The following is a 24085-nucleotide window of genomic DNA, read 5'->3' as shown; positions in this document are numbered from 1 at the left end:
AAAAAGAAGAGACGGAAAGGGGAATAAAGAGAGACCAGAAAAAGAATAGAAACGTAAAAATTAATGTTATTATAGATGTTAAAAGACCATCTATTTAGAGAGGAATGTGAATATGTTCAGAGAAGGGGAGGGACATAGAGGAGATGTGAAAAGCTTTAAGGATGGGAAAGGGAGAAGAAAAGATCAGAAGTTCAGTAGAGCTAGATAAAAGACAAAAAGATAATTAAGAAAGAAAGAAAAAGAAAAAGAAGAGAAGAAAAGAAAGGAAAACTCTCATTCACGTATTCCTAAATTAAAAATTATAAGATGAGAAAAAAAAAAACGTTACTGGAAAACAATTATTTTTTCAGAAGAGGCAAAAATTAAAGATTAATAAAAGTTTTAGAAGGGAAAAAAATTTATATATATACATATATATATATATATATATATATATAAGGTAACAAATAACAAAAAGCAAGCAAAGAAAAAGAAAAGAAGAAGAAGAAGAAAAAAAGAAAAAAAAAGAAAAAAAAAAAGAAAAAAAAGTCTTTTGATTTTTTTTTTTTTGGGGGGGAGGAGTGGGAAGAATCCTGTATCTTCCTTTTGTCTGCAACCAGTCTCTTGTTGGAGTCTCTGGTCAGCTTGAGGTCATATGGCTTGATTGGTTTCTTAAGTCGGTTGGTTGGAAGAGGCAGAAAAATGCTCTGCTTTACCCAAGATTTTGAGATTCCCCCTCCCAGGTTAGTTTTCTGGGAGGGTGGTCTGCTTTGAGAGTCACAAAAGAGGGGGATGTGGTGATGAGGCTAGGTTCTGGGTAGAGTTGAGGCCTTTCAATAAACAGTAGCTTTTCCCTGGGGCTATTTTGTGATAAAGCTCACAGCGCCCAGCCTGGAGCCATTCTCAGGGTTTCTGTTTTTCAATTGATTGTGGTGGCTGCTAGAGGGAGGGGCAGCCTCTGGCTCTGGATACCCAGTGAAGCAAGGCACTCCGATGGCTGGCGCCTGAGCTGGGTGGCTTTTCCCTGGATGGAGCTGAGTCTGGCAGGTCACTTCTCCGTTAAGTTCTTGTGACCTGCTAAATGACTCATTTAATTCCAAGGCCTGAGCTGGAGCTAGCAGCTCCTCCTAGCTTTGTTGGTATCCAAGATGGAGATCACCGGTGCTGGGGGGGGAGGTGTGGCCTTCCCTCCTCTGCTCCCTGAGGAGTGAGGATGTGGGGTTTGTACTCACGCCGAGTCTTGGATCCTGGGTCGTCTCTGGTCTGCAAACAGCAGGATGAAGATGTTCGCTCCTTGTTGGTTCTTGTTGGTGTTGAGTAGAATCCGCTCATCCGCTGCGTCTGGCTCCTTCGTCCCCGACTCTCTGTGTCTCAGGTATGACTCCGTGGGTCGCCTCCGCGGCCCCGCCTCCGGAGCGGCAGCTGCTGAGTTTCCTTGGCTTCCCCTCTCTTGTCTAACTCTCTGTCCTGTGATAACACACTTGGTGTGATTCTCTGGCTTAGGACTGTTCACTGGAACTCTAAAACTCCTTTCTATGCGAGAGCTTGTTCATATTCCATCTTCTCCTCCGCCATCTTCCGGGAACTTCTTTGGTTCCATTCTTAATGTAATCATTTCACGTTGAGGATTTCGGGTCCTTCATCATCGCGCCAGGTGTCTCAATTGAAATGCTCCCTTCTGGTGCAAAGACTGAAAGGAAGATTCCATTTCTGAGTGCTAAGATTTTCGTCATAGAATTCACTGGAATTGTACTAGGCTTTGATAGAAGTGTGTTGCTGGTGTCTTCTTAGCATTTAACTCACCAGAACTATGCTCATACTTTTTATAAATACATAAAAGGTACTTTACATGGCACTTGTTTCAATGGTCTGTTTGATCTAGGGAAGTATATATATATGTATCCCTGCGCTAAATTATTCCCAGCAAAAAATAATAACTGCATTATATTCAGCCAATGAAATAGGGCTAATGGAGGGCAGTGTACTTTTCTCCTCAATGAAGTTTATCCAGCAAGGAATGAAGTAAATGCTTGCAAATATAAATACCTTAAAGCTCACAGTGAGTACTCTACCAATTGAACCACAACATCACTTCTGGTTTTCTAGGGCTTTATTGGAGATAAAAGTCTCGTGGTCTTTCCTGCCCAGGCTGGCTTTGAACCATGATCCCCAGATCTCAGCCTCATGCATAGCTAGGATTACAGGTGTGAACCACCAGTGTCTGTCCTTGCTTCAATTATCTTAAACCATATTATATTTTTCTACCGATAGAAATACTGAAATGCTTCAGTTCAGCTATTCGAAACAGACAAATTTGTAGACCAATAATATCCTGTCCTCATTATTCTATCATCAAATAGTTTAATTTACAATAGTTTGTTCATATACACTAGTTATTTATTGAAGAACCTTGCCACTGAGAATACATAATTCTCAAAGTTTCCTTAGGGTACAACAAAAATCTTTGGCATATTTTTAAAAAATTACTTGGTATTTATGAAAAATAATGATATGCAATTTACATAATGCTAAAAATGTGACATATGTTATGTACCTCCTCATATATCACAAACACTTCAATCCATCTTACCAAACTTGCGATAATAACTTCATATTTTATTAAAATCTAACTGAATTTCATGTGTCCTACATGAACCTCTCAAGAGATTCTTGAGTTGCAAGTTCTATAATCAAAAGTTATAGTGCAGGAAATGCATGTAGTTTATATTATTGGTGATTAAATAATGCAAAGGCATTCCTAATGCCAGACATCCAAAAGTATTTTTGTACAGCTTTTATATGTTTATTTTATACTATTTAAGAACATTAATATTTGTATAAGTAAAATATATGGTATATAAATGAAGAAATTCATGTGTGAACTTATCTCTCTCTTGCTGTTTTTATTTAATATTTGTGACTATTTGCTTTGAAAAAACCTAGAGTACATAAATCTTACATTACATAATTTTTAATAAAAATGTGAATTAAAAATACCAATCACATCTACAAGGAAGGCTAAGGAACATTTTTGGCAGAAGGTGATTAAGTTCTAGAAGGGTCTTTTTGTGAAACTGTCTCCTAATAAACATATTGATGAGTAAAGAAACTAGAGAAGGAAAGAATACTATGTAAAGAATGACTTATTGTGGCTATATAGACCATAGTAAGTGTACAGATGTTTAGGCAGAACAATTTACATAGAAGCATTAGTTGATGTGTAGATCAAATATGTGACACATCCATTCACATTATTGTTCTACCAAATACTCCCACATTTCTATTATACTGAATTGGAGTCCACCAATGCATACCAAAGAGAAATGTGACTTTATCTTCCGGGTTCAGGCTGGAAGTCAGCACTTGCGTTATCATATGCGGAAGTATGGCTGAGTTCCATCAGTTGGTAAAACGGAAGTGAGATTTATGAGATTCATCACAATAACCGTGGCCCCATGCAGAGAAGTCATTATACAGGAGTAGCTGTTGCTGTTTAAAACCTACCATTGGGACATCGTCTGTCGTGGGGAGGAAGAGATCCTTTCTTCTTTGGTGAAGCCAGTTAATTGAAGGAAACAGATAACAGTCCCTTGCCCTCTTTACATACTTTTACATCTTAGACATGGAAATCATCTTTGTACCTCATGTATGTGACTGGGACAATTCTTGCTGAAACCAGTTGTAGTTCTTAGAATTTTCTCCAAATACGCAGTATTGTTTCATTGGTAATATAATGAAAATTCATTACTTTCTTAGTCTTCAGAAAATACCTATTTCCATTCTAGGGATTTAAAATATACTTGTATTCCCGTCACTTTTATGTGTGTCAAAGCAGTCATTGATTTAATGACTTCTGGCTCTGCATCATGGCCACTAGACAGTGTACTACTGAAATTTACTCCCTATTGCAGGATCTCAAACTTTGACTGTAACATTTCTCAATGATTCCTTTGCTTTGTAATACATATCTGTGCTAAGAAGCAGTTACCTGAATAATACTCCATACTGATCTTATAATCTGAATAGGAATCACGCTATATCTATGAGAACAGCAAATCTTCTTTCAGATAAGTGCATATTTTCAATGGGTAATAGATATTTGTAAAATAGAATTTGGAATTTGTTAATTCAGACATCAATAATTTAGAAAACTTTTTCCACATTCGTTTAAAAGTTGTCAGGATACATCATCCTCTGTTTTAGTATGATGAAGAAAAATGCTTGAAATATCTGAAATATTTTGAGTTAAATATTATACATTTCTACAGCTTGCTATAAGTGACCATAATTTTTGAAGCAGACAGATATCAATATATTTCAATTCAACTGTGTCTAGCAACAAAAAGTATTAGAGATGAATAGGTTCTATCAACTCATTAGTCATATCGCTGATAAAACCACAACATTTAAGAAATGTGGTTTTGAAGTATTTGTTCTCAGAGAATTTTTTTGCATTTTTATTTTTATATTTATTTTTTTTAATTTGTGAACATACTGTACTGAGGGGTTACAATTACATGGGTAGGATAATGCGTACATTTCTTACTAAGCATTGCAGTCTCCTCCGTTTGTTTACCCTTCACATCCCTTCCCAGCATCTCCCCTACCCCCCAATCCCAATCCTTCTCCTTCCCCCCCTTCTTTTATCCACAGGACTTGCTGATATTTAGCTGTCTGTCAAAATGGAAAAAGGTAAACATGTTTATGCATGTGTTATGCGAAATTACTTTAAATGTTCTAGATTATGGTATATTTTTCTTGTTTGGAATCACAGAATGTATATTGACAGGAACCGAGAGAATTGAATCTGAAACTTCAGACATTTTGATAATTATAACTTTGACTTTTGATGTGCTAGATTGAAAGATGAAAAGAATGGAAATTATGGCTACATTCTAGATTGAAATGTAAGAAAGCATTTAAATCAGGGGCACTCAATTTATGTATGCTTTCAGAAGATAAAAACAAAATCTGAGTTCGATTGGACTCAAATCAGTAATTTTTAACTATAATAAATATATGTAATAATAATAATAAAGAACTACCTAATGTGAACTGAGAGTACATCAAAACTCAAATACCAGAGTAATACCCTTTGTCATATTTTGAATATATGTTCCCCAAATATGGATTCTTGAGCTAAAGTAGAGTTAATATGGGAAACAACATTGAAGACTTGCATTTTCCCGAATATATTGATTTCCCCGAAGTATTTGTTCTCTTTCAGAGGAATCTGTGGATCCTGAGAGGTTATTGCAGTATCCCTATGATAAAAATCACAAAATCAGATCATACAGGTTCCCATACCACCTTGTGAAATGTAAAGACTAATGTTTCATTGGAACATGTTGATATTACATAATTTCTTTAGTTCATGGATAAATTTTGAGTATTTTTTAAAATAAATTTGGGTGTATGTGAAAATATGAGAGAGACTGTGGGCATAAATGTCATAGTGAGATTTTTGTATGTCTTCTGATATCTCAGCAGCATGTAATGGAAAGTAAGACAATAGTAGTCCAACTTTCTTTGTAGACACGTGTTTCTAGATCCCTATTCAAAGCAGAACAAAGGCAAGATGTTTTGTGTGGACAATTATGTCAAACTGTGTGTGCCATATTTCACAAATATTAGAGGGAGTTCCCTTTTCCTCCCCATTGCCTAGTGTCCAAAATGTAACTCAATGCTATTCTTAAACATTAAATTATTTGGTTAAAACACCCACTCTATTATCATATTGCCTAGAATTCAGTTTGGGTACTTTACTTTTCATGCCACGGTTATAAACATAACATGGGAGGTGCATTGTCTCTTTTCTATATAGAGGGTATTTATTACAAAATTGCTCTTATTTTCATCAAAAACTTCACAATATTTGAAGATTCACTGTACTCTGGGTAGAAAATTACTATTTTTCTTCATGTGACACTGCTAAAATAAGTTCCAAAGCTTTAGGAGAAGCATAGTTTCTGCTATTTTGTTTGTAAAGAGACACATGAGATAACCCTCGGTTTTGAATATTTTCAAATTTGTTTTCAATCATCGTATCCATGCATTGGTCAATTGTATATAAATAATCAATATTTGAGTAAACATAGGCCAAATTGAGCATATGTGTATGTTTCTACAGGTCCATATACAATTTATGGATAATGACACTGTTTCCTCATTAAAGAGAAGGGTTTGAGATCACCGTATCATTTTTTTAATGCCAATCCAGGCAGGAGAGTCATGAACCTTCTTATCTCCACTATCAAATGAGAATAGAAGAAGTGCTGGGGCTAAAATTGTAGAAATCTAGGTATGTGCTAAAGGATGCCCTTGTTTTTTTCTCTTCCTCACCCAAATTAGGTAAATGAATATACACAATGCATTGCACTAGAATCAAATACAGTGAAATAGGGTTTATACCATGGGGGAGGAAGAAACCAAAGGAAAAAAGAAATCACATAATTTATTACAAATACGTTAAAAACTATAGCAAGAAAGAAAAAATCCCACTCAAATCCCTATCTTTGAGTTTATTTCATTTAACATCTTTTTTAAAAATAAATTTTTATTGTGAAAATACTTTACAGAGTGGTTACAGTTACAGGAGGAAGATAATGAGTATGTTTCTTAACAACATTGTTGCCTCCTTCTTTAACTTTCCCTTGCCATCCCTTCCCCGGTCTCCAGAATTATACTCCCCTTCTTAAATTATAAAGTTCATTTTTGACATAGCGTATTTTTAAATAAATTTTATTGTGAAAATACTGTACAGAGGGGTTACAATTAATAAGTACATTTCTTATATAAAATTATTGCCTCCTCCTTTGTTTTTCCCCTACCATCCCGTCCTTCCCAACTCTTCAACTACACACCATCACCCCCATCCTTATCCCTGCCTACATTGTAAACTTGGTTATTTCAGTCTTGTACATACAATTGTTGCAATGGGTCAATCTGTATCTTTAGTTAAGTATTTGGTTATTTCTCTTCCCCTTCCCAAATTATATAAGTATCATATACAATGAAAACAGGGGTTATACCATGGGGCATGGACATACAAAAAAATTACATACTCCCTTAAAACTACCTTAGAAAAAATAGCAAGGAAGACAACAAAAAACACCCTGTTTCCCTATCTTGGGTTAATTTCGCTTAACGTTATCTTATTTGACCTTGGCTGCTTGTGCCACATATATACTAGTTGTTGCGAATAAAGGAAACTATGGGACCAATATTTCTTTGGGCCTGGCTTACTTCCATTCATATAATTTTTTTCCAAGTTTTTCTATTCCTTTACAAATGGGGCGATGTAATTCTTTCTGATGGAGGCACAGAATTCCATTTGTGTATATATACCACATTTTCTTGATCCATTCATCTATTGAGGGGCATCTGTGTTGGTTCCATATCTTAGTTATGGTAAATAATGCTGCAATAAATATAGTTGTACTTGGAATTTTACTATTGTCTTTTTTGTGATCATGTGGGTAAATGCCAAAAGTGGAATTGCTGGGTCATAGTGTGGCTCTGTGCGGAGTCTTTAAAGGAAAGTCCATACTGGTTTCCAAAAGGGTAGAACATTACACTTGCACCAAGAATGCCATAGGACTCCCTTCTGGCCACATCCCCTCAAGCATCTGTTGTTATTAGAGTTCTTGATTATAGCCATTGTATGGGTGAGGGGGAATCTCAATGTTGCTTTGATTTTCATTTATTTTATGGCTAGAGAGGTGGAGCATATCTTCATGTGTCTATTTGCCATTATTATTTTCCATACAGAGAAGTTTTTCTTTCTGGATTCAGCCCACCTTTTTATTGGGCGGTTGTTTCTTTGAGGATTTGTTGGTGGGGAATTAATTTTTACAATTTCAAGTATATTTTATATATGAGACCCTTATCGATCGTATGGGTAGTGAAGATCTTTTCCCAATGTTTGGGCTTTCTAATTGATCTTAGCAGGTATCTCTGCAGGGAGCCGGGGCGAACACCATTACAAGGCTCTGCCCACTCCCTTCCAGCTTTGAGGTAAACAACTCCATATTAGGCAGTGCTTGGCGGGATGGTGGGTTCTGGGCTTTGTGCATGCGCGAGCCATGGAGAGTCCCCAGCCAATCCCGTGGCACTTGGTGACGGTGAAAGGCAGACGACCAATGATAGGACGACACGTGTTCCTATTCCCTATATAAGCGGCCATGTTTTCTGTGCACGCTCTCTCGCGCTCAAGCTCTCCTACAAGTAAGAAGGCTCTCCAATAAAGTGTGATCTGAGAAGACTCCTGGTGTGGTGGTCGTTCTTCCTCGCTGGTCGAGAAGGCGTTCCCCACAAGTGGTGCCGAAACCCGGGACCCACGCGAGAGGCTGAACAGGAGCCAGAACTCAACACACGGAGAGTGTGGTGCACCGGTAAATTCCCAGGAAAAGGGGAAATCCGCGACAAGAGCGGGGGTAAGTTCCCAGGTAAGAGGGGATCCGCGATAAAAGCGGGAGGGATTTTTTGCTCGTCTCGGTAGATAAAAGAGAGAGCGGAAACCCGGGAAGAAATAAAACACAGGCCTAAAGTGAAAGTAACAACAACAAAAAAAAACAACTAAGATGGGCGCCACCAAGTCACATCCAATTTTTCTGGCCCTGGAAGAGCTGCTTCGCTCAAAAGGACTAAAGTTAAAAAAGGATACTTTAGGGAGGTTCCTTGAGGAATGCAACATTGTAGCTCCTTGGTTCATAGTGTCCAGGAGCCCTACCTCAAAGGAAATGATGTTACAAATGGGCTACTGCCCAGGGGAAGGACTGGGAAAAAACTTGCAAGGCTGTAAAGAGCCTATTGATGCCCACCGAAAACTTGATAGACATGGGCTGGGTTTTTCATAGGGGCCGCTGAGAATCATATTTGAAAGAGTTATATTTTACTGCTCATCATTGTCATACCTTGTAACTAGCATTTAGATATTGAAAGGATCTATTAAATTAGCATTGTATTTGGACAAAACATAACCAAACTGCAGGCCTATTTTCTTTCATACCTAATTAGAAATAAAAGCTAGAAGTTCTTTAAATTCAGTAGGCCAGTAATAGCTTATAATTCCCTTTCTTAAATTGACTTTTCTGCTGTGAGCTTTCTAATGACTTTATTTTCGAAGTTCCTGCTCAGGAACTTGAGGAAAAAATGCTTGGATTCAGGTTGATTTTGAATGTAAGTTTCCTATAACTCAAACACAAATTTTGATTAGTTTTAATTGGATCCTAAGTGTTTTGAATTTCTTGATTGATATAGTAAGATAGTAGAAAGATTCAAGTTTCATCGACTCACGAACAAAAGTTAGACCAACAGGGACTGGGTTTTTCATAGCGGCCACTGGGGTGGGCATTCCCATAGTTTGGAAGACAGGGGATCCAGTATGGGTGCCTCAGTGGCCACTGCCCTCGGAAAAGCTTGCTGCTACTCAAACTCTAGTACAAGAACAGGTAGAACTGGGGCACCTTAAGCCTTCTGTTTCTCCTTGGAATACTCCTATTTTTGTAATAAAAAGGAAATCCGGAAAGTGGAGATTGCTACATGACTTGCGTGCAATCAATGGACAAATGCAAATTATGGGTCCAGTTCAGAGGGGCATTAATTCTCAGTTGCGAGGAGGGTTAATGGTGGTCAACCAAAGGATTGATCTCATCCAGGAACAAGTGGACACCCTTTGGCAAATTGCTCAGCTTGGCTGTCAGTGGAAGTATGAGGGGTTATGTGTGACAAGCATTCAGTATGATAACCTTACCCGAGCTGCAAACTTATCTAAACAGTTGTCGAGTTATCTTCTAGGTAACTGGACTGGTGAGTTTGATGAAATGCTGGATCAGCTGCGGATTGCCATTGTGACCGTGAATTCAACGCAAGTGGACCCTGGATTCGTGGAGGGACTCCAGTCTTGGATCTCCTCTGCAGTCTCCTGGTTTAAAGAGTGGGTGGGAGTCGGAATGTTTTTAGCCTGCTGCCTGGGAGGATGTGTGGTCTGCCTATGGTTGGTCTGTCGCCTTCGAGCCCAAACCAGAAGGGACAAGGTTGTTATTTCGCAAGCATTAGCCGCTTTGGAGAGTGGATCCTCACCCCAGATCTGGCTGTCGGCCCTGAGAGGCAATTAAGCCTTACCATTCTGCATAGCCTTAGCACCCCGAGGGATCAGGGGATCCCATTGCACCGGGACAGGTATGCAACTTGCAATTTGGGACAGGGTGCGAGGCAAGTGCACTGCACTTGAGGAGGACCATCTCCTCAAGAAGATCATGTTGGGTTGCAAGTGGGTTGATGCCCAAGATCCCACCTCTGCAAAAAAGGCATCGGACGGGCCTGGTCATCACTGGGGAAGGCGCCCCTCAGGCAAAGGCCAGTGCAAGGTCCTCTAATTAATGTTTTAGACAGAGGCCCAACCTCTACTCTTACCTGTTGCCAAAAACAAAAAGGGGGAACTGCAGGGAGCCGGGGCGAACACCATTACAAGGCTCTGCCCACTCCCTTCCAGCTTTGAGGTAAACAACTCCATATTAGGCAGTGCTTGGCGGGATGGTGGGTCCTGGGCTTTGTGCATGCGCGAGATATGGAGAGTCCCCAGCCAATCCCATGGCACTTGGTGACGGTGAAAGGCAGACGACCATTGATAGGACGACACGTGTTCCTATTCCCTATATAAGCGGCCATGTTTTCTGTGCATGCTCTCTCGTGCTCAAGCTCTCCTACAAGTAAGAAGGCTCTCCAATAAAGTGTGATCTGAGAAGACTCCTGGTGTGGTGGTCGTTCTTCCTCGCTGGTCGAGTAGACGGTCGCAACATATCTCCTTTGCCTTGCAGAAGCAGTGCAGCTTCATGCAATCCCATTTTCCAAATTTTCTTGATTTGTTGTAATTCTGAGTCTCTATTAAGAAAATTTCTGTCTGGGCCAAGGAGACCAAAGGTTTCTCCTATTACAACGTGTAATGTTCATGGTGTCTGCTTTTACTCCAAGGTCTTTAATCCATTTGGAGTTGATTTTGGTGTAGTTGATTTTGGTGATATTTAAGGATCTAGCTGTAGTTTTCTACAGATGATTAACCAATTTTTCCAGAAATATTTACTGAAAAGGTTGTCCTTCCATTATAGTTTATTTAGATCCCTTCTCAAAGACTATGTGGCTATAGGTCTGTGGCTTGATTTTGGGGTTTTAAATTCTATTCAATTGGTCCTGAGGTCTCTTCTTGTGCCAGTATCAAGCTGTTTTGATTGCTATATGTTTTTGGTAGAGTTTCAAATTTGGTATTGGTATTCCTCCAGCATTGTTCTCTCTGTTAAGACTTGTTTGTGCTATTCAGGGTCTTTTATTGTTATGTATAAAATTTTAGATTGTTTCTTGTATTACCTTGAAGAATGGGGTTGGAATATTTATAGCTATCGCATTAAATTTGCAGATAGCTTTGGGAAGTATTGCCATTTCCACGATATTGGTTCTTCCAACCGGTGAACATAGAAGGTTTTTCCACATTCTAAGTCCTGTTTTGATTTTCTTTTTCAGACTTTGAAAGTTTTCATCACAGAGTTCCTTCACTTCTTTGGTTAATTCCTAGCTATTTTATTTTTTGTGGGGCTATTACTAATGAAGTTGCTTTCCTTATTTGAGGTGCTCTCTTCTCATTGTTGGAATACAGAAAAGTCATTGATATTTTGAAGGTTAATTTTATAACCTGCTATTCTGCCAAAGTTTTGAATCAGTGTGAGTAATTTGGGAGTGGAATCCATGGGATTTTAAAAAAAAATCGATAATGGCCTCTGCAAAGTGGGAGAGTTTTACTTCATTTTATACTATTTGAATCCCCTTTATATTTGCATCTTGTCTTATTGCTGTGGATCTGCAATCTAGTATTAAATTAAAGAGAATTGGAGAAAGGGGGCATCCTTGGCCCTTTCCTGAAGTTAAAGGAAATGACTTCAATTTTTCACCATTGAGTACAAAAATGAGCCTTTATTGTTTTGAGGAAGGTTCCATGGATTCCTAGTTTTTCCAGAGCCTTCAACATAAAGAAGTTTGGATCTTGTCACATGCTATTTCTGGATCGATTGAGATAACCATGTGATTCTAATCCTTGGTCTTGTTGATGTGATGAATTATATTAATTGATTTGCATATATGGAACCAGCTACGCTTCCCTGAAATGAATCCTGATTGAGAGTGATGTATGACTTTTTAAATGAATTGTTGAAGTTGATTGAGCAAAATTTTGTTGAGAAATTTTGCGTCGGTGTTCGTCAAAAACATGGGTCCATAGTTCTCTTTCTTTGATGAGTTCCTGCCTGGTTTTGGGATGAGACTTATGATGGCTTTATTGAAAGAGTGGTAGTGTACTTTCTCTTCATATTCATTGAAGAATTGGAGGAGTATTGGTGTGAGTAGTCCTTTGAAGGCCTTTTAGAATTCCTCTAGAAATCCATTCAGTGCTAGGATTTTCTTAGATGGAAGATCTCTTATTGCTGTTTCTATTTCAATGCTTGATATGGGCTGTTAAGATGGTTTAACTCATCTTGGTTTAGTTTGGGTATGTCGATGTTTATTAGGAATAGGTCTATTTTGGCCAAAATCTCAAACTTATTAGCATAAAGATTTCAGAAGTATTCCCTTATAATGTTCTGTATCTTGTTTGTTTTTGTGCTGATGTTTCCATTCTCATCTCTGAGTTTATGTATTTGGCTGAGTTCTCTTCTTTTTCTGATAAGATTTGCTAAGGTTCTGTCAATTTTGTTAATTTTTTTTCCAAAGAACCAACTATTTGTTTTGTTGATTCTATATATGTATGTATATTATTTTGGTTATAATGTATTTAATTCTGATTTAATTTCAATTATTTCTTTCCATCTACTGGATTGGGGTTTATCTTGCTGGTCTTTTTCAAGGAGGCTCAGATGTCTCATTCAATTGTTGGTTTCACATCTCCCCAATTTGTTGATATAGGAACTGAGAGCTGTAAACTTGCCTCTGAGTATAGTCTTGGCTGTATACCAGTGGAGCTGCTAATTTGTACGTTAGGTTTTGTTGAATACATGAATATTTGAATTTCCTTTCTAATCTCTTCAGTGACCCACTGGTCATCAACAGTGTGTTGTTCAGCATCGATGTCTTACAGGACTTTCTTTGGTGGCTTTTGGTATTGAGGTCTAATTTATTCCCTTGTGGTTTGAGAGAATGCTGGGGATAATTTCAATTTTTCTGAATTTGGACAAGGTTGCCTGTGACCTAAAATGTGGTCTATATTTGAAAATGCCCCATGTGCTTGAGAAAAACGTGGATTCTCCTGTTGCTGGGTGAAATATTAAGTAGATGTCTTTTAAATCTAGTTGATCTTAGATTGGCAGTTTCCCTAGTTTTTGCTAAATTGATTTATCTAGTGGGGATAATTGTGTGTTTAAAGTCCCCAGAATTAATGTCTTTGGATTTATATGACACTTGAGGGAAAGTAGTCTTTCTTGGATAAATTTGTGTGCTCTGTTTTTAGGCGAATATTTAGAATTTTAATATCCTCCTGAAGGAGAGAACCTTTAATTCGTATGTAGCAACCTTCTTTATCTCTTCTCACTAATTTTAATTTGAAGGCTATTTTACCTGATGTAAGTAGTGAAATTTCTGCCTGTTTATGGGGGCTCTTTGCTTGGTAGATTTTATTCCAGATTTTTACTTTCAAAATATGTTTGTCTTTATGGGAATTTGTGACTCCTGAAGGCAGCAGATACAAGATTGTTGCTTTGTAATCCACATAGTTAGTCTATGTCCCTTAATTGGAGAGTTAAGTCCATTGATATTGAGAGTTAGGACTGAAAGGTTTTGGTAGTTCCTGCCATGTTATCCACCTTCTTATGAGCTGTGACAACTGGCTTCTTCCTATGGTTCTTAGATTCTGAGTATGGGTACACATTCTTTAGACTTAATTTTGGTCTTGTTGGTTTTCTATGTGTAGGACATCTTTAAGTATCTTTTGTTTGGCTGGTTTGGTTGAGCTTTATTGGTTCAGTTTGTCTTTGCTATGGAAGGTTTTTATTTGACCTTTGGTTATGAAGAAGTGTTTATGGTATTCTTGGTTGATAGTTGTTTAATTTTAGGGCATGGCACACATCATTCCAGGATCTGCGTGCTTTAATTGTCTCTGCTGAGAAATCAGAGGTTATTCTATTTGGATCCCTATATAGGGGATTGATATTTTCTACTTGATAGCTTAAAGGATCTTTTCCTTGGTCTGAATTGCTCCTGTATGGATTATAATGTGACAGTGGTATATCCTGTTCTGGTCTGGTTTATTTGGGGCTCTAACAGCTTCTTGTATCTAAATAGGCCTATCATTTTGCATGCTATATAAGTTCTCCTCTAGGTTCTTTTTAAATAAATTCTTCAGACCATTAACTTCTGTCTCTCAGTGTTCCTCTACCCCCATTATCCTCAGATTAAGCCTTCTGAAAGTGACTTCCAAACGTGGAAAAGATCTATCATGTTTATTGGGTTTGTCTTGGTTAGTTGTGCGTTTTTCTCTCTGCTATCTAGTCTGTCTTCAATCCCTGAGATTCATTCTTTTCCATGGTGTAACCTACTGTCAAGATTTTGCACTCTGTTTTAATCATCTTTCTTCAAATTTATCGAATTTGATGACTTCCAATTCTTTATTGTAGTTTAATTTTTGATCTTCTATGAACTTCTTTACTTTCTTAATTTTGTGTACAGTGTTTATTCTCAAATAACTTAGTTGATTGGTTATGGTTTCCTTGTACTCCCTTTCCTTCTGATGGCCTCCATTCAGCAATCCTTTTGTGGACTCCCTGGATTCCTTCAGCTTTCTCTTTATGGATTCTATGAATGCCTCTATTGATCATCTATTTTAATCCTGCTCATCAAATTCTTTTTTTTTTTGTCTTTCATTAGCTTCCTCAAGCTCACACTTCCTGTGTTTCTCTTTGGGTGTCTTCAGCCTGCTCACAAAATTCCTGTTTTTCTCTTTGATGTTCTCAACTATTCACAATGCCTTTCTCTACGACTGTTCTCAGCCTACTCTTGCAATTCCTGTTTTAAACTTTGAGTGGCTTTCTAACACTGTGGAGATTCCTGTATTATTCTCTGGTTTTCCTCCTCTTGGTCCTTATCTTACCAAGTCCTTTGCAGGTTTTCAATTTTTTCATTCACCATATTTACATGTATTATTTTTAGAGCTTTTGGGGATCACACCTCTGAATTATTCATTAAAAATTTGTCACCTGCTTATCATGGGTGGGAGTTGAGATACACAGACTTGCAATATTTCTTGTGTTTTTCCTGCTTTTTCTGCCCATTTTGTATGAAAATAACAACAATTTTGTTTTAGAGCAGTCTTAAGGAAAGCATCAACCAAAGTCCTGTAGATGCACAGTCAAAATGGCTGTTTGATACAATCTAGTACAAGACATACAATCTATTCAACATCAAAAACCATGGATTAAAGAACCAAGAAGAACAGAGAGGGATTTAGCGAACTAGAAATTATTATTTTAGGGAGAATTGTAGGGAAAAATAGGATTAGAGGTATGGAGAGAGGTAAAAGGAGAGTGAAGTTAAAGAAGCCCTAATCTCAGAGGGGAAATTGATTTGACAGAATGATAGGAGGGAGTTAAAAAAGCAAGAAAAATGGAAAAACAAAAATATAAATCTAAGAAATAAAATAGTTCAAATATGTAACTATGAGGAAATGATATTGATAGAGGAAAAGTATAGGGTGAGAGGAGGCAAGAAATAAAAAGGAACATGAAAAATTAAAAAATAAAAATTCTTAAAATTGGAATAATTGAAAGTTACATAGGCACAAAGAGGTAATATGACTTTAAAAATTAAGCCTAAGAGGCTGTGAAATGAGTAATACTTTCCTGGATGAAGTATGTACACAATGGGGGATTAGATGTTATGAAAGATTAGCGGAATATATCTGGGGCTAACAGCAATTCAGTCATGTAAAAAAGAGAGAGAAAAGAATAAAAAGCAAAAAAATAGAAAAATAAAACAAAAAAAGACTAAAGGTGATTACAAAAAATTAGCCCACTACATATACACCTAACATAAAAATTATGAGATTTAAAAATAATAGAAAATATTTTTAAAGAAAATAAAAATAAAACAAAGTAGACAAAAAAAGTTTTGTGATTTATTTTTTTGGGGGGAGAGGAAAATCTTGTATCTCCTGTTTGTCTGGATGAAGGCTTTTGTTAGAGTTTCTGGTCTGCTTTTGGTGTTTGCTTTTCCTGTTGTTTGATTTGTTTCTTGTCAGTTTGTTTGACTATACAAAAAATGCTCTGCATTGCTCAGGATTTTGTGATCTTCCCCCTCTCCCCAGGCTAGTACAGTGAGAGGAATATCTACTTTGAGTATCACAAAAGAGGGAAATGGCTGTTTCCTCTAGCTTGGAGTTGATATGATAAGGCTAGGGTTTGGGTGGGTGAGACTTATCAGCAATCAGTAGTTTTTTTCCTGAGAGACTATCTCCTGAAAAACTTACAGAGCCCAGCTTGGAATCATCTCAGGGTTGATGTTTACTGGGTTTCAATTGTTTGTCTGAGCTGCTGTGGGCAGGGGCAGGTTCTGGCTCTGTTTACCCAATGAAGCAAGACAAGCCTCCAGGGACAAAACTCCCTCTGCCTGGGCAAAGTGACTTTCCCTGGGTGGAGCTGAGCCTGGCAGGTCAGGTGAGGTTGTTGGGACCTGCTAAATGGCTATTTTTGTATTCTTCCAAGGCCTGAGTTGGAGCTAGATGGTTTGTAGGACCTTTGTCAGTATCAAATATAATGATCTCTGTTTCGGGGAGGGGCAACCTTCTCACAGGTGCTCCATGAGGAGTACAGATGTCCTGGTTGTACTCCTGCCACACTCTTGGTTTCTGGGCAGTGTCTGGTCTGCGATCCTCAGAATGAAAATTTCTGCTCCTTTTCAGTTCTTACTGGTGGTGAGTTAAATCCACTGGACCACAGCATCTGATGCCTATATCCCAGACTCACTCTGCCTCCTCCACTGCAGCCACTGAAGCTGCAGCTACCTGCATGGCTCAGAGTTGCCTCCTGGCTGGCCTTTCCCTCTCTTGCCAAACTCCCTGTACTGTAATAGCACACTTGGTGTGTTTCTTCAGCCTAGAACTGTTTACTGGAACACTAAAATTGCATTGTATGCACAAAAGTGGGATTGTTGGGTCATAGAGGATGTCTATGTGGAGTCTTTTGAGGAAACTCCATATTGCTTTCTGATACGGGTTGACCCATTGTAAGAATGAGATATACAAGACACTATGTTAAAAATGAACTTTAGAACTTTATCTGTGTGGGCGGGCGTGGAAGAAGAGAGGAGTTGGGGAGATTGGGAGGGAAGAGATCATAGGGGAAAAACAGTGGAGGGAGTACCAATGCTCTATAAGAAATGTTCTCATTACCTTATTCACATAATTGTAATCCCTCTGTACAGTATCTTTTCAATAAAAAATATGTATGAAAAAAGAGTATGTAATAGCACAGTATCTATACCCTGGTGTCAGGTCCATGGTAGATATACAGCCCAAAGTAATCTAAAAAGAGAAAATTTGAAAATGTTTCTTCATATTTGAACTTTTGTTATAAAGAATCATCTTGATATTGCTGTCAAATTGACTACTTGTCCCTTTAATGCTCGCCACCTGGTTCCACAACATCAACTCAGTGAACATATTTCCACTTGTATGCACAAAACTTCTGTTCAAGATGATGTATGTAAGCCTGATAACTGAAACACAATCCAGATCAATGAAGGCCATTTGCACCTGTATCCTACTGTGATACTAGTTTTTCTTTATTCGTGGATAACATCATATGGAATGAGAAACAATACAAGAGTTCTGAAAGTACATGGCAATATGTTTCCTCTGAGGAAGTCTGGGATAAAGGTGAAAACTGGTTGAATTTTCTGTATTTTCCATTATTGAATCTCAACTAACCTTGTGCTGTTGTATGATTTCCTTTAGGAGTGAAGTTAAAAATTTTTTGTTCAACTTGGATTGTCTTGTATGCTAATATCAATAGCATATATGAAAATATGCAGTATTAACTGATTAAAAACCACACATGGCTAGGAACTCATACTTTTCAATCTTTATTATCCAGCCAAAAATTTCTTGGAAAGCTCTCGAGGCCTTCAACCTTGGTGTTTTTATCAAAAACAAAAAACAAAAAAAACCTTGTTGTTTTTCTTTATCAATGTATAATTTTGAGCCAATCTAATCTAGCACCTCAATCATGAATATAACTTTCCCTTTGGCAGAATCCTTGGAAAATCCTATCCCAAGTTTTGTTTGGGGCACATTCAAATCATCTGGCAAAAACAGGTAAAGAAAATGCTTTCCTTATGATGTACTATTGTCCCTTAAAATTCACAGTAAAGAAATAGATAAATGAATAACAAATTTTCTGTTCTATATACCCATATATTTTGCTCAACAAAAACGAAGTTTTCGATTGTTTTCTGAACTGGTGAACCTATGATTGGTGGCAAAAGTGAAGTATAGTTTCCCTAGGACCAATAAGAAATGTAAACACCCAAATTACTTCAAATCAGAATTATCTTATCTGAATGTTCTTCTCATTCTCTTATGATCAATTTGAATCAGGGAAGCAATAGATAACTGTATTATGTTGGGCCAATCTTTTTATATCCATTTTCATGATTTCGGGATTCATTCGTCACATCAGTTCTGATAGTGTAAATGGCAGTATCTTCAGTTGGTAATTGATAAATATACTGACTTATGGGTTTGTTACCATGTATAACTTCTGAAATTCATTAATGGATAATATAGAAATGACTGATTTAAATTTTCTCCACGAATTACTATAAGCTATGTGAAGAGATTCTTGAGATGATTTACAAATTGCGCTTTGCAAATATACATATAGTAAAATGTATTAAGAGATTTTAGCAGCCAATACATACATGGATTTCAAATTTTACATTCCTATATAGAGTATATATACACATTGGATATGGTATAGATTGGAAATTCAAAATTAAATGTGTAACTACAAAAGGTATGCTATCTCTTAGTGAGTATTTATGAGATTGTTTAAAGAATTTTAATTGCTAGAATGAACTTGTCAGAAAATAGATTACATTATTGATTTTGTGGAATTTGAAAACATTAAGTCTTTCTGACATGGTAAGATGGCAAATAAAAGAAAAAGTGAACAGTAATTGTTTTTTCTTGAAATTCTTCATGAACATTTATTTAATTTGGAATCATGTAATTTGTCTTGCTTGCCAATATGAGACCGCTTCCTTTTTATAAGTGAGACAAGAGATTCTAGATGTATTGATAATGTTAAGAATTTTCTCCTCTGATCAGTGTAGAAAAAAGAAAAACAAGCTTATTCAATATAAGATCAAGGTGAATTTATGTGTGCCTCTCATAATGTCAGGCCTCCTATATTCTTCCTGTGAAAAGGTATTAAGCATACTAAGAATTTGTATTGAGATGTATGCTGTTTGTCAAACATATTACAATATTATGTGAAGGATGAATTGGCAGTTTATATAGTGAAAAAATTGTTGAGAAGGAGTAATATTAATAGATAAATTCACCTTTGCATCTGATGACAATTTACTAATTCATGAAGATTATAGCAAGGACTAAAACTAATCCTATTTACTAACTGAACAGATCAATTTAGAATTTGATCAACACAAAACATTTATTCTTTGGGTTAGGGAATTTCTCATCCTTTATCATGCAAAGGTAAAGGAATATGTTATGGGAAACAATTTTTGGGGTAGAATAACACACTTGAGCCAGGCCAGCTGAAATGTTAATTCCAGCATCTCACGAGTTTGAAAAATAAGGATCTAATCATAGATTAATGAAGTGAAGTGTGGTGCTGTAGCTCCAGTGGTAGAGCGCTGGCCTTGAGTTGAAGAGCTGTGGGACAACGCCCAGGCCCAGAGTTCAAGCCCCACGACCGACAAAAAAAAAAAAAAAAAAAAAAAACTATATAGGGGGCTGAGAAGGTGGCTCAGTGGTAGAGTGCTTGCCTTGCATGCCTGAGGCCCTGGGTTCGATTCCTCAGCACCACATAAGCAAAAAGAAAAAAAAAGCCGGAAGTGGCACTGTAGCTCAAGTGGTAGAGTGCTAGCCTTGAGCTAAAGAGCTGAGGGACAGTGCCCAGGCCCAGAGTTCAGTCCCCATGACCAGACCCAAAAAAATAAATAAATAAAAAAAATGAAGTGAAGAATTTTTTCAGATTCATTTCTGGAATTAATCCCCTCAAAATCAAAGATTATCGAGAGCATTATCTTTAAGGAAAACCGTGGTTACGCATAGACCGGCAGTGTGCATGAATGTTGGGAACAGACAAGCTCAAAACTCATCAGCGCACTCTGGATAACAGAGAAAAAAAAAGCCTGATGCAGGGTGCTTAGGGCCCTGTAGGAGGCTGAGATCTGATCCTCAGAACTCAGTAATATTTGTCACACTCTCATCACCAATTAACCATCTCAAAACTGGAGGTGGCTCTGTAGCTCATATGGTAGAGCATTAGAGCTCTGAAGAGCTCAGGGACCGTGCCCAAGCCCAAAATTCAAGTCCAATGACTAACAGGAACAAAAACCAAAGACAGGAATGTAATGCAATATTTATCAACAATGCCCCATACTCACTGGTATTTCCAAAATCTCTGATTTTTTTTTCCTTCCACATAAGAGCCAGTTAGATTTTATTCAGCCCCTATTCTTAATACCATGTATTTTCTCTCTGAATTTCAGAGAGTAATGTTTTATGGAGCAGTGATATTTCCTTACTTCACTTTTTTTTTTGTGGGGGGTCCCGTCGTGGGGCCTGAACTCTGGGCCTGGGCGCTTTCCCTCAGGTCTTCAACTCAAGGCTAGCTACCACTTGAGCCACAGTGCCACGTCCGGCATTTTTTTTTTTTTTTTTTTTTTGCTTATATGGTTCTGAGGAATCGAAGCCAGGACCTCATTCATGCAAGGCATGTGCTCTACCACTGAGCCAGGTTCCCAACACCATTTCCTTACTTCATTGGTTATTAGAACACTTAATGTGACCCAATGGGATTACTAATTCTCCTCCCTTATGCTAATTTGTTTACTTATGGTATCATAATTTTCTGGCATCTAAAAGGTAGATGATACTAAAGAATCTGTAAATTCATGAGAAAATCTGTGACAGTGTAGGAGACCATGTTATTTATTGATTGATCTCTTCAAGATTTATCTAATCCTAGCTTTGCCATTTGATAGATGATAGATAGATAGATAGATAGATAGATAGATAGATAGATAGATAGATAGATAGATATGTGAGCTGATTTGTGATTGTGAACAGATATTTCTGTTACCTGTCCGTTTATGGATGCAAATGTTGTGTTTGTGTGTGTACAAACTGAAATGGTATACATTTTTTTCCACTCTGTTTCAACACCCATAAGTGGTTTTTTTATGGAATTGAAAACTGAGGATAGTTTTCAGGCCTTCATTTCTTGATTTTACTCACTCATGATAAAAATTAATCTCAGGATTTCACGGATATTTTTCTTGTGTCTTTTTTGGCAATTAGTATTGAATCCTTGATTGATCCATTGATATTGAAGTCTCTTACCCTGGCCTTGATCCAAATGATATATTCTAAATGTTCTATGTCTCTGGCATATAATTCTCATAACCATACCTATTTGAGAAAGCAGTTTTCATGTAGGAATGTTACCCTAAGTTAATTTTCTATTCTCATTTCAAAGTCCAATATTTCAGTGTTCCTACTGAGAGGATAAGCATATGTGTCTTAAAGTTAATTATTTTTCAGAAATTCAGAATATATTTACCTGATACCACTTCACAATATAATTGTGACTTCACAATAGCATTTGTTTTGTCCACACATAAGAGTGGAAAACCAGGTTTATTTGTATGAGCCATAGAATATTTCTTGTACTTGTACCTGAAGGTATTTGCATGGTATCCCTTCATAGTTTCCTTTTCTACCATAAAGCATATATCCTTTCATAGGATACATCCCATAGAACAATCACTCTTTGTGGTTTGTTTTTATGCATCCGTTCACAAATATTGAAATGGAGTGTTGATTTTAGTTCATTGTAATAACATTATATAGTAAAACCACTATGGATTTTCTTTACTGTACAAGCACATGAAGTATTTCTTCCTATTTTCCTGGAAGCATGATACGTCCATATATACATTACAAGAGATTTAGTTCAGAAACTGTGCCAAGACATGGTGAAGTCTGAAAGGGTGATATTAGAGTAAATTTTTAAGAACTGAAAAATAATCGCTGAAATAATAGATTGACTAGGGTCACATTTCAATTGTTCAGTGAAGTTTGAATGTGTTGAAGCAGAGAGTGTCCAAGTGTAATTAATGTGGATTGTATACAATGAACAAATTTCAATAGAAATGGAAGTGGAAGTAAGTAATATTTTTTTGAAAATAACTAAAAATGCGCTCTTATTAGTTTTTGAATAACGCTTGAACTGCTGGTGAAGTTCTTGTTCATGGGCAGAATTCAGAAATACATATTCCAGTGTTTTCCACAGAAAGAAAATAATATATATTTTCTATTTCTTTGCAGGATCATTCTCTGAACAAACCATGAGGTCAAACCATTTCTCATTTTTTCATCTACGTCTTACATTTTTTAATATATTGTTCATGCTCATTCAACCAAATGAATTCATTTTAATTTCTACTACCTATTCAATCCCTTTTCACCCTTTCCTTGAATCCAGAAGCAAAGCCGGGTGTTTAGGTCTTTACTGGAATTCACTATGTCACTATACACATAGACATAGTAAGGTTGGAATATAGAAACTTTAATGATCAAATCGAAATCTACATTTGTTTCCCAATAGAGAACAAATCATACTTCTTTATTCACTGTCCTTAAGTTTGCCTGTGAATATTATCTTCCATTTCATATATTGATATAATTTCAGAGCCTAATAAATACAGAACAAAACTGTAATGATATTAGACATCTCATACAAATTTACACCAATTATGTATTCCCATATATAATGGCCATTAAAATTTCAAAGGGATTTTTCAACCAACATTCTGAAGTATAGTTCTTACTATAGAAGCTTCTCATCTATCTCAATCATTTCCACATGTAATCTCATCTAAACAAGGATTCCGAGAATTCTTCCCAAAACGTGTGGCAGAAAAAAAAAACCAGGTTAATGTATGTGTACACAAAATAACATTCAACACTTATTCTTTTGAGGGGCCAAACTGCAATTCGTGAAGATAGCATGATTGTGTGCTAAAAAGGTGATAATTTTATGGCAAGAGGATATGCATCTTTTGGCATTGTATGATGTTCCAAGAAAGGGTGGACTGTATATGTAGAGTATAACAAACACACTTTTATGGAACCATATTCAATGACTATCTTCATATGTAATTTGTGTGCAATTGCCACACATATATATGCCCATAAATATTCATGGTGGTCCAAAATATTCTTGATGCAAAATGGAATAATTTTTGAAGCATATTTTAGGAACATCCACCTTGTAAAACTTTTTGGTAGGACTCTTGTGTAATAAATTTAGTTGAATATTTTGGGTACAGATGAGGAAGGTAAAGATGTAAGAATGTGCCTCATATTTATTATTGGTATTGAAATGGGAGAGTTTCTGATTATGGGCTTATTTGTGCATTTAGTATATAATTGCAAATGTTTCCTGCTTATCCTTCAGAAATTGTGAACAGGAATGAATTCAACATTAATTTGTGAAGGATAGTTTAGAACCTTCAGACTCAGGAAAACTGAGCCTTTTCTAGTAGGGAGCTGAAGAGACCAGATCGTTCAAAACATGTTTGTATATAGACTGAAAACCAATGTAATACGACCCATGTGTAAACTTATGAAAATTAAAATAAATGTATCAATACTCTTCTTTTTCTTTAAACATATTGTCAGTGTGATGTGCAAAGTGATTATACTTATATATCTAACGCAGTGAATGGTTTTCTTTTCACATGTTACTTTTTCCCTCATTTTCCTTACACTTTATTCTGATTCAAAACTCGCTCCCCCAGCCCCCGCCCGCTGTAAAAGCCA

This window comes from Dipodomys merriami, unplaced genomic scaffold (assembly GCF_024711535.1).
Source record: "Dipodomys merriami isolate MVZ:Mamm:240054 unplaced genomic scaffold, mDipMer1.0.p SCAF_18, whole genome shotgun sequence".
Classification (NCBI taxonomy): domain Eukaryota; kingdom Metazoa; phylum Chordata; class Mammalia; order Rodentia; family Heteromyidae; genus Dipodomys; species Dipodomys merriami.
Note: the sequence above shows the minus strand (reverse complement) of the source record.